This window comes from Lissotriton vulgaris, chromosome 7 (assembly GCF_964263255.1).
Source record: "Lissotriton vulgaris chromosome 7, aLisVul1.2, whole genome shotgun sequence".
NCBI classification, from domain to species: Eukaryota; Metazoa; Chordata; class Amphibia; order Caudata; family Salamandridae; genus Lissotriton; species Lissotriton vulgaris.
This window is the reverse complement of record NC_141695.1, coordinates 440,618,103-440,630,773: the sequence shown is the minus strand read 5'-3', so window position 1 is coordinate 440,630,773 and position 12,671 is coordinate 440,618,103.

Genomic DNA, 12,671 nt, shown 5'->3' with positions numbered 1-12,671 from the left:
TTTGAATAGAACCTTACCCTAGTAAATGACATAGACCCTGATCCCAATATTGTTACTAGGTCAATGTCGCTTGATTTAATTAATTTTATTCCCTCGATGTCTTTACAGCATTTCAGCAAAAAAAATCTATTCAGGCTTAAATCAATATCAAATAATGGGACGAAGTCCAAAAGCAGAGAGTCAGTACGGGTTTCCATAGCTTTATAAACAGAGTTCTGACCTAAGACTGCCCCCTCTTCCCGTGTATGGAAAGAAGGGGCAGAAGGATTTAAAGAAGTGGAAACCACAGGGACAGAGCTTCTTTCTTCTACCGCTAAGCGGTGGGTCGTGAATTTTTCTTTTTCTACACCTTGTTCTATTGAATTTAATTTAGAACAATTCATAATAATTTCATCAGAATTAACGGGAGGCCCCAAAACTTCAGTAGATGACCTAATTGAGTCATGCCTCAGAGAACCATTATCATTGTCATTCTCAACCTCAGCAGAGGAGGATTTAAAGGAAACTTGGGGATTCTCAAAGAGAATTTGTCTCTGCCTCCTCTTTTTAAATTTACGGAGAGACTTCCTCTTTTTTTTCCCCTTAAGCTTTCCATGTTTTTCCACTTTTTCCTCCAATTCCGGCCCCTTAAAGTCTAGATCAAAAATAGGATATAATGCCTTTTCGGCATTAGCATTTGGCAGTACAATATTATTTTCCTCAGAAACAATATCTGGAATAGAATCACTTATACAATTATAAGCAGATGTTTTCAAAATAGGACGTAAGTCCTTCACTACGGGTGCAACCAGTATATTCTCAGTTAACAGACAAGGTGTATTAGCCAAAAGATTTTTGGGAGGTATTGTAATAGGAGAATCTGGGCCACAGCTCCTTTCACAGGTTTTTGATAATAATGCCTTTAAAATTTGGGTAACGGAATCCAATACACAATCCGAGCTACCCACAAATGTATTCAGTAGCGTCAGAATTGAAGATAGCAAATATTCCAAGGAGAGTAAAAATTCAGATATGGGTTTCTCTGATAGTTTCAGGCTAGGATCATTAATAGCCTCAATCCCTGTTATATTGAGCATTGGAGTTTTAGACATATTTGACTGAAGAGAAAGATCTTGTGAGTTGGAAGAGGGGGTACTGATAAAGAGATGAAGACCCGAAGGTGTAGCACCCATTGGGGTCTTTACAGCTTCTAGTAATGCCCTAGGTACATCAACCAAATAACGTTCACATAACACTGGGTCAATATCCAGGGGCTGTGAGTCTTCGTTTATATCCTCCCTCAACTTAGAGAGGGAAAGTATCCCATTTTGCAAGACATTTACAGATGTTAATGGAGTCTTGATATTTTTGGGATTATCTGGGCTGGAAATTAAGCATTTATCATTCTCCAAAGGTAAAGAAGTAGTAGATGGGATACCCACAGTAGTACATGAACTTAGACCAAGAGTTCCCGGTTCTACCTCCTTCGGATGATGGTTAAACGATGGGTTAGGTGATGAAATCAAGGAGACGCTCTTATTAGAAGAATTATTTTCCTGAGGTACCCTATCTACCGCTTTCTCCCAGAGCTGGAAAATCTGGTTTTGGCCTTTCAACTGAATCGTTGAAACATTCTTATTTCGGAGTGGGTTGGATCTGGTCTTAGCTGTTGATCTTCCCCCCAACAGTCTTCCAGATCTTAGCTTTTTAGCAGTCATATTGCAACTAATATCAAAATATGTGGAATAGAGAAATATACAATGCCAGTAAGCAAGTTAAAATATATAACACGAATACTATCTAATCACAAAGTCAATCAATCGGAGGCATATATAAAGTCACTGAATAAGCAGCAATAGCCAACGTCTACATACAGTCAAAGGATTGAAAAATAAAATTATCTCTGTATAGACAGAAATTAATAAGAGGGCCCAGCCCAGCCTACTTTAGCCACTGAGGGCCACAGAGGGCCCGCTCTTTGTCCGGTCTTCGTCCGCGCTTCTGACCGCGCTCGTCCCGCGTTGGCGTATGTTAAATTGTTTAAGTACGAGGAAGAAAGGGGGGCGGGAAGAGGCACCAGGTGCGCGCGATGGACAAGCGCTAGCACCTCTGGGCCTCGCAGTCCCGCTCCCGCTACTTGCGTAGAACGCTTCTCTCCCCAACTCGAGCAGCAAAAGTCCAAAGTGGAGCACACGGGCTCCTAGGTCCTCAATCAGCGCCTCAGGGCGGAACAGCCCACGCAGTCAGGACACACAGCAGCGTTGGTGGGAGGAGAGCACAAAGTGAAGGCAGGCAAGGCGAGCGGCTCCCGCGTAGCGGGGGCCGCGAGAGGTGAAGTAGCCTTCAGAAAGGGGGCGGGAAGAGGCACCAGGTGCTCGCGATGGACAAGCGCTAGCACCTCTGGGCCTCGCAGTCCCGCTCCCGCTACTTGCGTAGGACGCTTCTCTCCCCAACTCGAGCAGCAAAAGTCCAAAGTGGAGCACACGGGCTCCTAGGTCCTCAATCAGCGCCTCAGGGCGGAACAGCCCGCGCAGTCAGGACACACAGCAGCGTTGGTGGGAGGAGAGCACAAAGTGAAGGCAGGCAAGGCGAGCGGCTCCCGCGGAGCGGGGGCCGCGAGAGATGAAGTAGCCTTCAGAAAGGGGGCGGGAAGAGGCACCAGGTGCGCGCGATGGACAAGCGCTAGCACCTCTGGGCCTCGCAGTCCCGCTCCCGCTACTTGCGTAGGACGCTTCTCTCCCCAACTCGAGCAGCAAAAGTCCAAAGTGGAGCACACGGGCTCCAAGGTCCTCAATCAGCACCTCAGGGCGGAACAGCCCACGCAGTCAGGACACACAGCAGTGTTGGTGGGAGGAGAGCACAAAGTGAAGGCAGGCAAGGCGAGCGGCACTTGGGCATTGTACGATAAAGGCATATTGAAGTGCCTTTATGAAGGTTGTGACATTAACAAACAGTTGCTATTAGAGAGGAAAGCAAAAAATAGTAAAGAGTGTTTGGGGCCCATTACGATGGCGGGCGGATACCGTATCTGGAAACGGGACCACCCGCCATTGTTGCGGCGGTCCCGCCACAATGTGTAAACTGCATGTTGTGCATTTCTGCCACCTTGTGCATGCAAATGCAGGGGATGTGCACCACACGCCCCCACAAACACCTTGGGGGCCCGCAACGTGCCCCAAAGACAAAAACGCATGCCTTTGCATGGCGGAGTCTCCGCCATAGTAAGGCATTTCACCACCATGATGATAATATGGATGGTGGTGACTTGCACCGCCACCTCATTCCTGGGCTTTTCCGGGTGGTAGGCAATCTGACGGATTGCCTACCAGCGGCCAATTTTCCCATCTGCCCGGGTCCCCCCCCAAGCCCCCCCCCCCGGTAAAGTTATGCAGGCGGTAGATTTTGGTGGGCAGATCGCCCCCCCATACGGGCGGTGGCGATCCGCCCGCTATCAAATGACCCCCTTAGTTTGGTAATTCACTGCATTTTGATAACATGTCTATTATTACATTGAAAAAAAAACCTGCCTCATATTTGTCAAAGCTAGGAGGGTTGCAAAAGGTTGTCATTCTAAAAAATAGGTTGCAATTGGAAAAGGTTTGGGAAGCACTGCACGAGACAGAGTCTCGCTATCCAACGGCCATCTATGTAGAATAATTTTAACAGAGGAACAAAGAAAAGCTATAGGGGAGGGGAGGGAAATGGAACAGTAAATTAAAATACTTTCCAACGAGTACCATCATTCAATTTGAAAACATATAGTGTGTATGATGTAAATAGCATATCTATCATATATGTCAATAACTCAATCATTATTCCCATATTACAGTGAGACCATAATCGAACGATGTGTTTCAATACACAAGGGACAGTTCAAAGTTGAAAAATACACTTCATTTGATAGCCGATCAGTCACCAGACCATTTTTAGCTCATTATCATTAGTCTAGTTCAATTCAAAGAAGCGGCCACACTGCTCCGTTAACGCATGTCATTAAGTCCAATTGAAGTGCTTTTCAGGCGCTCCAATTCAGAAAAGGGGGTGGTGATGGACAGAGTATCTGAATTAAACAGAACACTCGTACCCAGTCAACAGATCAGGGCTTGATCCATCACCGTTTTTTAGCTCACTGCAACATCCCAGCTCAGAACCTGGCTACATGCAAATTAGTCTGTCCCTGGCCCAGTGCATCATGGGGACAGGGCAGACCAAACTACCAAGCCAATTCTTTTACTGGGAAGGAAACAAGCTTCCAGGGACCGGTTTCTGGCATTACAGCCGTCTTCGGCCCGGCTTGCTTGAATCCTCATGGTGCAATGAGCAAGGGACTCATCTCTGAGCATACCCTTCCACGCTTATGGTGGACAAAACGATTCAGAAAAGGGAGTGGTGATGGACAGAGTATCTGAATTACACAGAACACTCGTACCCAGTCAACAGATCAGGGCTTGATCCATCACCGTTTTTTAGCTCACTGCACCATCCCAGCTCAGAACCTGGCTACATGCAAATTAGTCTGTCCCTGGCCCAGTGCATCATGGGAACAGGGCAGACCAAACTACCAAGACAATTCTTTTACTGGGAAGGAAACAAGCTTCCGGGGACCGGTTTCTGGCATTACAGCCGTCTTCGGCCCGGCTTGCTTGAATCCTGATGGTGCAATGAGCAAGGGACTCATGTCTGAGCATACCCTTCCACGCTTATGGTGGACAAAACGATTCAGAAAAGGGGGTGGTAATGGACAGAGTATCTGAATTAAACAAAACACTTGTACCCAGTCAAAAGATCAGGGCTTGATCCATCACCGTTTTTTAGCTCACTGCACCATCCCAGCTCAGAGCCTGGCTACATGCAAATTAGTCTGTCCCTGGCCCAGTGCATCAGGCGCTCCATCCTCTTCTATTCTCTAAATGGATTTTGTCCATTTAGGTTGCCTCCTCGTAGATCTGGTTTCACAACTTACGCCATCGAAAGGCAGGCATACTAATATGGACTTTCTTTTCCGCCTGGCGGGAAAGCGGCCGATGGTCTTTCCGTCCGCCGTTGTGCCCCGCACCATACTAATATTGCGGGGGTGAACCGGGGTCATTTGGCGAGCGGATCGGTGGCGATCAGCCCGCCATCCAAATAGACCCCTTGGGGAGAGCCCTTTCTAGGGAGAAGAGCTATGCTTTTGCTATGATGTAAAGCATCCATCTAGGCTTTAAGGTATGGGGGGTGTGCTGACAAAGCCCAGAGATATTTGTTTATATAATAAAACTTCTTCCAGTCAAGGAGAGGGTGGTTAGGCCTTTTAGTCCTTTTTCCACTGTCTGTTTATGATGACATCCTCCTTCATAGTCATTGGAATTGTAACAATGCTAATTGTTCTGAGTTTATGCATTTCGCTGCTGGTAGTGGCTCGTATACTGCATTATAGAGCATGATAGTTAAAATAAACATTTTGAACTATTACGGTGACTCTGTCAATCCTTATTGTGGACAAACATGAGTGAGTGAGTGAGTGAGGTTGTCTTGCTACCGCGATTCCTGAGAGAGTCGGGAGTGTTGTGTTCTGGGTTGTCTAATCATTTGTAGCTTTGTGATAATGTAGGAGAACGAATGAGACACTATAGCGAGTAGCTTTTGGGATTTTGAGCACTAAGGTGGTAGGAAGGTTCAGCCCCTATAAACTGAGGTCCTGTTTTCTTGAGCATAGTTCTGTGTATGTGTAGAATCCCCGCAACATCACTAGAAGGTACAGGTAGCTTATTTTCTTCTTACTTTGATTGAACATGCATTTCAAGTCTGAACTTTGTGTGTTAAACCTACTCAGAACATCAATGAAAAAAACAAATCAATCATTAGAACATGGAGACTTATTTGTAGTCTCTCCAAAGTCCAACATCTTCCCTACTGTTGCATAGAATGGAGTGGAAATAGTAAATCTACCCTCCACCCCTCACTACCCCCCCCCCCCCCCCCACCCCACCAAAGTTGAACATTTTACTTACTGTTGCTTAGACTGGGGTGTGATTAGTAAATCTAACAACTCCCGAGTCCAAAACCTTCTCTACTGTTCCATAGATGGGGATAGTGAAATAATACCTTGCAAGTTAAATACTTTATTTAATATTTTGTAAACCTGATTCATAGTAAATTTTCATATTACTATTTAATATTGGATGCTTTTATTTTTTTGTCATTTATATTTTTTAGTGTTTATATTAGAAACATGTTTTTTATACTCTTATTACTTTCCTTGAATGTTATATATGATTTTATAATTGTGTTTGCAGTCAATATTCTTTTTTTAATTATAAATATATTAAATATAAATATGTATAGTATAATTTAGTTCTATTTTATCTTTAAACCATTTGTATATGTTTATATCCACAATTAAAATTAGTTATATATTCTGTTAGTTGTATATGTTTCAGCATTTTAAGTTTACTTTACTGTTAGTTTTAAATTAACTGTATTTAAAAAATAAATAACTTACTGTTTTTTATATTTATATATATATTAAATATATATCTTGTGAAATAATTGACAACTGTTTAAGTACATTATTTTTAGGCTCCCGATTTTATGGTATTTATTTTTTGTTAATTTTATCTGTATTTGTCCATATTTGTTTTGGGGTTTGTGGAAAAATTCAGCTGAAATTAGTATATTTCCACATTTATTTAACCAATAAATATGCACTCATGCTTGAATTCCTGCCAGATTTCAATGATGTGAACATCCGCAGAAAATGAATCAATGTACTTATATGAAAATATGCACATTTCAATATCAATCTTGTGCATATCAACTGGTATTAAAGCCTCCTTACTAAAACTCCTTTCTTTTTAGTCCCCTTAACTATCTATTCACACAACTACTCTCCTGGCAGTCATGGCAGATAGTATTTAGAATGACTCAAATAGCAACTCAATTCCCGTTTTTCCACATATAAAAATAAATACAGACAAGAAATGTTTTCTGTTTGTATTCATCTGTAAAAATCGGTAAACGAAAACAGGGAGCCTTAATTATATTACAATCAGCTATAACATTTCTAAATTATTACTTAACAGTCTGTATTCACTTAAGCGAAACCACATGTTGTTTTTGACAATATCCCGGTCCATGATATTTAGGAAACAATAATTTTGTTATTCTAAGTATAAGCTTGGGAAGAGTATATTAATGTAAACAATATATTTAATATGATATTTTTGTGCACCATATATTGCCATACAACCATGTTCTCAAGAACCTTACACTGTTTCCTCTTTCTGAATCCATCAATTCGACTAAAAAGGTAAAGGCCTTATTTAAAGTTTGGTGGATAAAGTAATTCCTTGCGAACACATCAGAGTGCCCTCCGTCAAACTTTCCGTTCACCGGCCTCATTTATAGACGAGGGGACTCTAAGCTTTCAGCCAACAGAGCCCGCATTGGCACTAATGATGGCAAACTTTCTCCAATTGCCAGAGGGAGTAGGAGGCATCAGATGAATGGCATTACACAGGTTTATTGTCCTTTTTTTGCTATCTTTCAACACCAACTATAACTTCCAGGATGTAAACATAATTTTTTTTTCCCAGAAACAAATTCACGCTTTAAGAGTATTTATTTATTTAGAACGTTTTATAAAGCGCGAACATGAACCTTGAAGGTATCAGAGCGCTGTACACAATGCGAAAGCATGAATAAACTCCGTAGAATAAAGTTCAGCACAGTGACACCACAAAGAGTAGACAATCAAGATCAGGGACCTGATAGTGGGCCACACTAGATCCATTTCTCCTAAGAAGTAAAATATTCCCTGTAACATTCAGAAAAAAAAGCAGAAGTGAACTCGAGACAACATAATAAAACAATTGATAAACTGTAGGGTGAGGGCCTGTGGGTAAAATAACAATTAACAACAAAACATAAAATAGATGGAGAACGATATGTTGGGATAAATGACAGGTCTGTCAACAAGGGGACTTGTAAAAGAAAACACGATGATGCAGTTAATGATCACTCAGGAAAATCAATTTGGCCTGTTTCTTGAAATAGGCAGTGGAAGGATTGCCTCTAATCTCAGTAGGAACAGAGTTCCAAATTCTAGGTGCAAGGCCGAAGAAAACACGTTACTACGTACTTTTCTTCTTGAATTTAGGAGGTTTCAAGAGAAGTGTGGATGTACTTCTTAAGTTCCGACTTGAGCCAGAAAGAACAAACTTGTTCGCCAGATAGGCCGGAGTGTTGTAATGCAAGGGTTTATGCGTGAGGCAAGCTATTTTAAAACAAATCCTTGCTTCAATAGGCCGCCAGTTAAGCTGCACAAGGTCAGGTGTAATGTAAGCGTGAGCTTGCATATTAAGTAATTTGTCCAAGGTGTTACCTAATGATATAGCGGAATCAACGACGTGAGGGGTGCAGTTAAGGGCTGTGAGTTGCTTTAGCCAGTCCAGGGTAGGTGCTGAGTGATTGTTGGGAGCAATCAGCAGGTATTCAGTTTTGAGGGTATTCAATAGAAAATGGTTCTGGGCTAACCAATGTTCAGTTTGGGAAAGAGCCTCATTTAAAGTTTTAGTGTCATGTAGAGAGAAAATCTTCAAGTAAAGTTGCGTGTCATCTGCATGCATGAGTTAATGAATGTTAGACTGGTTCAAAATGACAGTAAGAGGTCCCATAAAAAGGTTGACGAACGTGGGCGAGAGTGCGGATCCTTGAGGAACTCCAATCCTGACCTGGGTACTGGAAGCAAGGGACTGGTTGAATTTAATCCTTCGAGTGTGGTGTAAAAAAGACGTAAACTGCTTTAGAACCGGTCCAGCTAAACCCATCCTACGTTGTAGAAGATTAATCATGGTTTCATGTTTGATGGTGTCGAAAGCAGAAGATAGGTCCAGAAGGATCAAAAGACACGGGACACTGTGATCAAGGGATTTCAGGGCGTCATTCACAATGTGTGTTAGTGCAGTTTCTGTACTATGCCCTGCTCTGAAACCGGATTGATCGAAGTCCAGTAGTTGAAATGTATCTATATGGTTGCAGAGCTGCTTGTGGACGCATTTCTTGAGAAGTGTGGCTAACGTCATAATGCTAGTGATAGGTCTGAAGTTGTTGGGATCAGATAAATCCTAGTTGGGCTTCTTAGGGATGGGAGTGACTTGCTCAATTTTAAGGCATGCAGGGATGCTCCCCTGCAGTTGGGATTCATGAATGATCCGCGACCAAAAAGGTAGAATGGCCAAGTTGAGGTCTTTAAAAAATGTTGCCGGAAGTGGATCATTGAAGTGATTGGCCGGTTTTAGTGTTGCCATCTCGTGGAATAATTCTGTGTAATCTGGCAGGATAAAGTAATTCCTATAGGTGTCATTTTTGGTAGAACAACCGAGAAAAGGGGAGACTGCCGAGGGAACCACCAGCTCCTCTGGAGATGTGGTGAGGATTAGGGGCGGCACCATGGGAGTGACAGGTTGGAGCTCCAGTTCAATTTTCCTAGTTTTTCAGAGAAGTGCACTGTGAAGTCCTCCCCACTAAGAAGTGAAGACACGGAAGACAGGTTTGGGTTGGAAGTGTGGTTTGCTTGCTGTTTGATGATTTCAAATAGCATCTTGGGTCTATTTTTGGCGCCGTCCAGTTGAGCCCTGAAATGGTCAGTTTTAGCAATGCGGATTTTTTTTATTGTAAGCACTTCTCATTTTCCTTAGCTGATAGAGGCTGGTGGTGGAAGGCTCACTTCTCTAGGACCTCTCTAAAAGCTGAAGTTTGTGGCGTTCATCATTTAGGGAACCATTAAACCAAGATTTGGATCGTTTATGAGGAATCCTGTTAAAATGTTTTGGTGCAATGGTGTCAAGGATATTAGTCACAGTGCTAATATAATGGTCAGAAAGATCATCCAGGTTAGTCATGTTAGGGGGAAGCTGAAGTCTATTCATGGTAGTGGAAGTAAGAGCATTGATGTTTACGTCTCTCATGTTGCGAGACCATTTTTTCGCTTTAAGAGGTTGTCCCTTTCTGCTTGTGGTCTTTTCCAGTATATGGAAGGAAATTTGATGATGATCCGACCAGTCGCAAGGTAGTATGTCCTTCATTTGAATGAGACTGTCGCTAGCAATAATGAGGTTTGTTGTAAGTGGGTCCCTTACAGAACTCGGAGATGTTGAGATCGGAGAAGAAAGTCTTAAAGAAGCTGACTAAAAGATCATTGGTGTCATTCCAATGGAGGTTAAATACTCCAAGAAAGATATATGGTTGATCAGAACATGCGCTAATGAGCTCCATGATTTGTTCTATGAAGATCAAATTGTCACCAGGAGGATGGTAAATTGTATTGAGCACACAGGCAATCTTGCCCTTATTCCAAATGTCTGTCATTAGTAGCTCACAGGAAGATGACAGAGCCTTCTGAGATTGCTTTATGGTTAGTCTGGAGCGATGAATGCAGGCAATGCCACCCCCCATTTTCCCTGGCCAATCACATCGGATAATGGGATAGTCAGGCGGTACTAAAATGTCGAGAACAGGGGAGGAGGCATCGTTGAGCCATATTTCCGTGAGAATCAATAATCCAAATCTTGTGCTAAGATCAGTGCAGAAATGTCAGCAGCATGTTTCTCAGCCGATCTGCAATTGAGCAGTATAGAATTAATGTGAGGGGAGATGTTAATCTCTTCAATATGAACATTATTTATTTGGAGTAGGTTTTCCTTATTAAACGATCTGGAGTTAACCCTGGGTTCCCTGTCAGGGTCAGGGGAAATAACTGGGATTTTAATAACGAAGTTAGAGGAGGCAAAAGACCCCTAACTACTATACAAGAATACAAGAGCGCGGAGGCTGAAACCCATGAGATATGTAGTGATGGTTATGCAGAGGCCTAGAGTTCCACCTGGAACTGAATGGGGATCAGTAAAAGAATTCTTTGTCCCCAACCCCGCAGACTCCAGCTGTGTTGTAATGCACATTCACAAGTGGAGGGTGAAGATTCCATATCCTCTCAATCCTCATGGAGAACTGTAGAAAAGACTGCATGAACTCTTTGATAATCAGGAGATCCTGCTTGAGGTCAGCGAACTTCCCCTCCAGGTAAGGCCCATTAAAGCACTCCTTCGCAGCCCCAGTCAAAGATGCAGGGTGGGAACCCGAAGTTTGTCGGCAACTGGAAGGTACAGTAGGACCCTTACCGCAGTTTCAAGGGGAGCTAGAGTTCCACTTGAGCTTGGATTTGTCATCAGCCAAGGATAGACTATCCTCAAGAAATGATGCCAGAGAGAGAGAGCTGCACCAAACCAGGGTAGGGCTTGGTAGTCGACATGTTGGTTTCCAAACAGGCAATAGGAGAAGCACAGGAGGCAGAAACAGGTGTCAACGGGTAACATGGAGATGGACCAGCAGCTAGGTCCAGCGCGCTGGAGGTGGGAGTGCCTGAAACTGGGGGAAGATAAATAGGGTTATCATGGTTAGAAGTGTAGGGGGTGTGATACACAACCCTTATCTTGTTGGAGCTAACGGGACACCCAGTGTGTAGGGCCGGTGACGCGACATTAGACATCCAGAGGGTGTAGGGGGGGGGGGGGTAAGTGAGAATTCCAAGGAGCAACCCCTGGGTGGAAGGCTCGCGGATCTGTGCTCCCAGAGCCAAGTGGAGGAATAATCGGTATGTCAGGGATAGTGGTGTGCGTGCTAAGAGTGTCCTCTGAGTTGTAGGAGCAATCAGATCGGTGTACAGGTAGACGCGTGGGCTCAGTCAAGTAGGCAGAAGAGGTGTAAGGTGCAGACAGTCCCATTATAGGGTGTAAGCCCATAGGTAGTGCATGGGATATAGAATTGAAAGAAGTAGAGGTGTACAATGCAGAGTGTGAGGATACAGAGGTGAGGTTATTGAGCTGATTTGAGTTAGCAGTCAAGTTATTAAGAGTGTTTTTAATCCTCATAAAGATATTGTCAAAGCGTTTGAGATTTCTGTTTGTGGCTTGAATAAGGATGTTCCCATTATTATATAAGGAGATGGTCAATTCAGCCTTAAGGGCAGGTGAGAGTAACGTGGTTAAGCAGACACCATACAGAGTTTTGGCCAGTAGCTTGGTACTCAGCATAGGAGTTAGTCTTTCTCCACTGGGTCTTCTGTTAGTGTAGAAAATGAGGTCAGTCACCACAGAGCCCTTAGCGGTAGTAAACATGTCCGAAATAAGTGTTTTCGGCCAGCGTTTGAGGAGATTGTGTGTGTTTCTGAAAAGCAAAAAAGTTTAAACGTTTTTATAAGGGCTATCAAAACCAACAGCGGCTATCCACGAAACATTTTGTAGATTATGGAGAACCTCCATGACGGTGCTTTCTTTAAATGTAAAGGGATGGATAACCATCGGGTCTGAAGTCATCTCTAAATCTGGCAGACGTTAATCTGTCAGGGAAACTGAGATAATGTCCTCAGTAATCCAGATTTATGGATTACCATCTGCCAAACCCTAAGGGCCAAAGTTTCCAATTGAGTTGGGTTTTGTATTTTACTAAGTAACCAGTTAGCACATAAATTATTGCCTGGTAGGCCTAATGCACATTCGGCCAGGGGGAAAGCTGCTAGCGTTGTTCTTGAGAAATGTCTTTATTTCATAGATATGTGAGACTGCTACATGGAGGTCCAAACATACATTTATAAGGCACCATTTTCTTGATTTGAACCCCACGGTGGATGCCCAGTTACACAGGTTTCTTTGAGG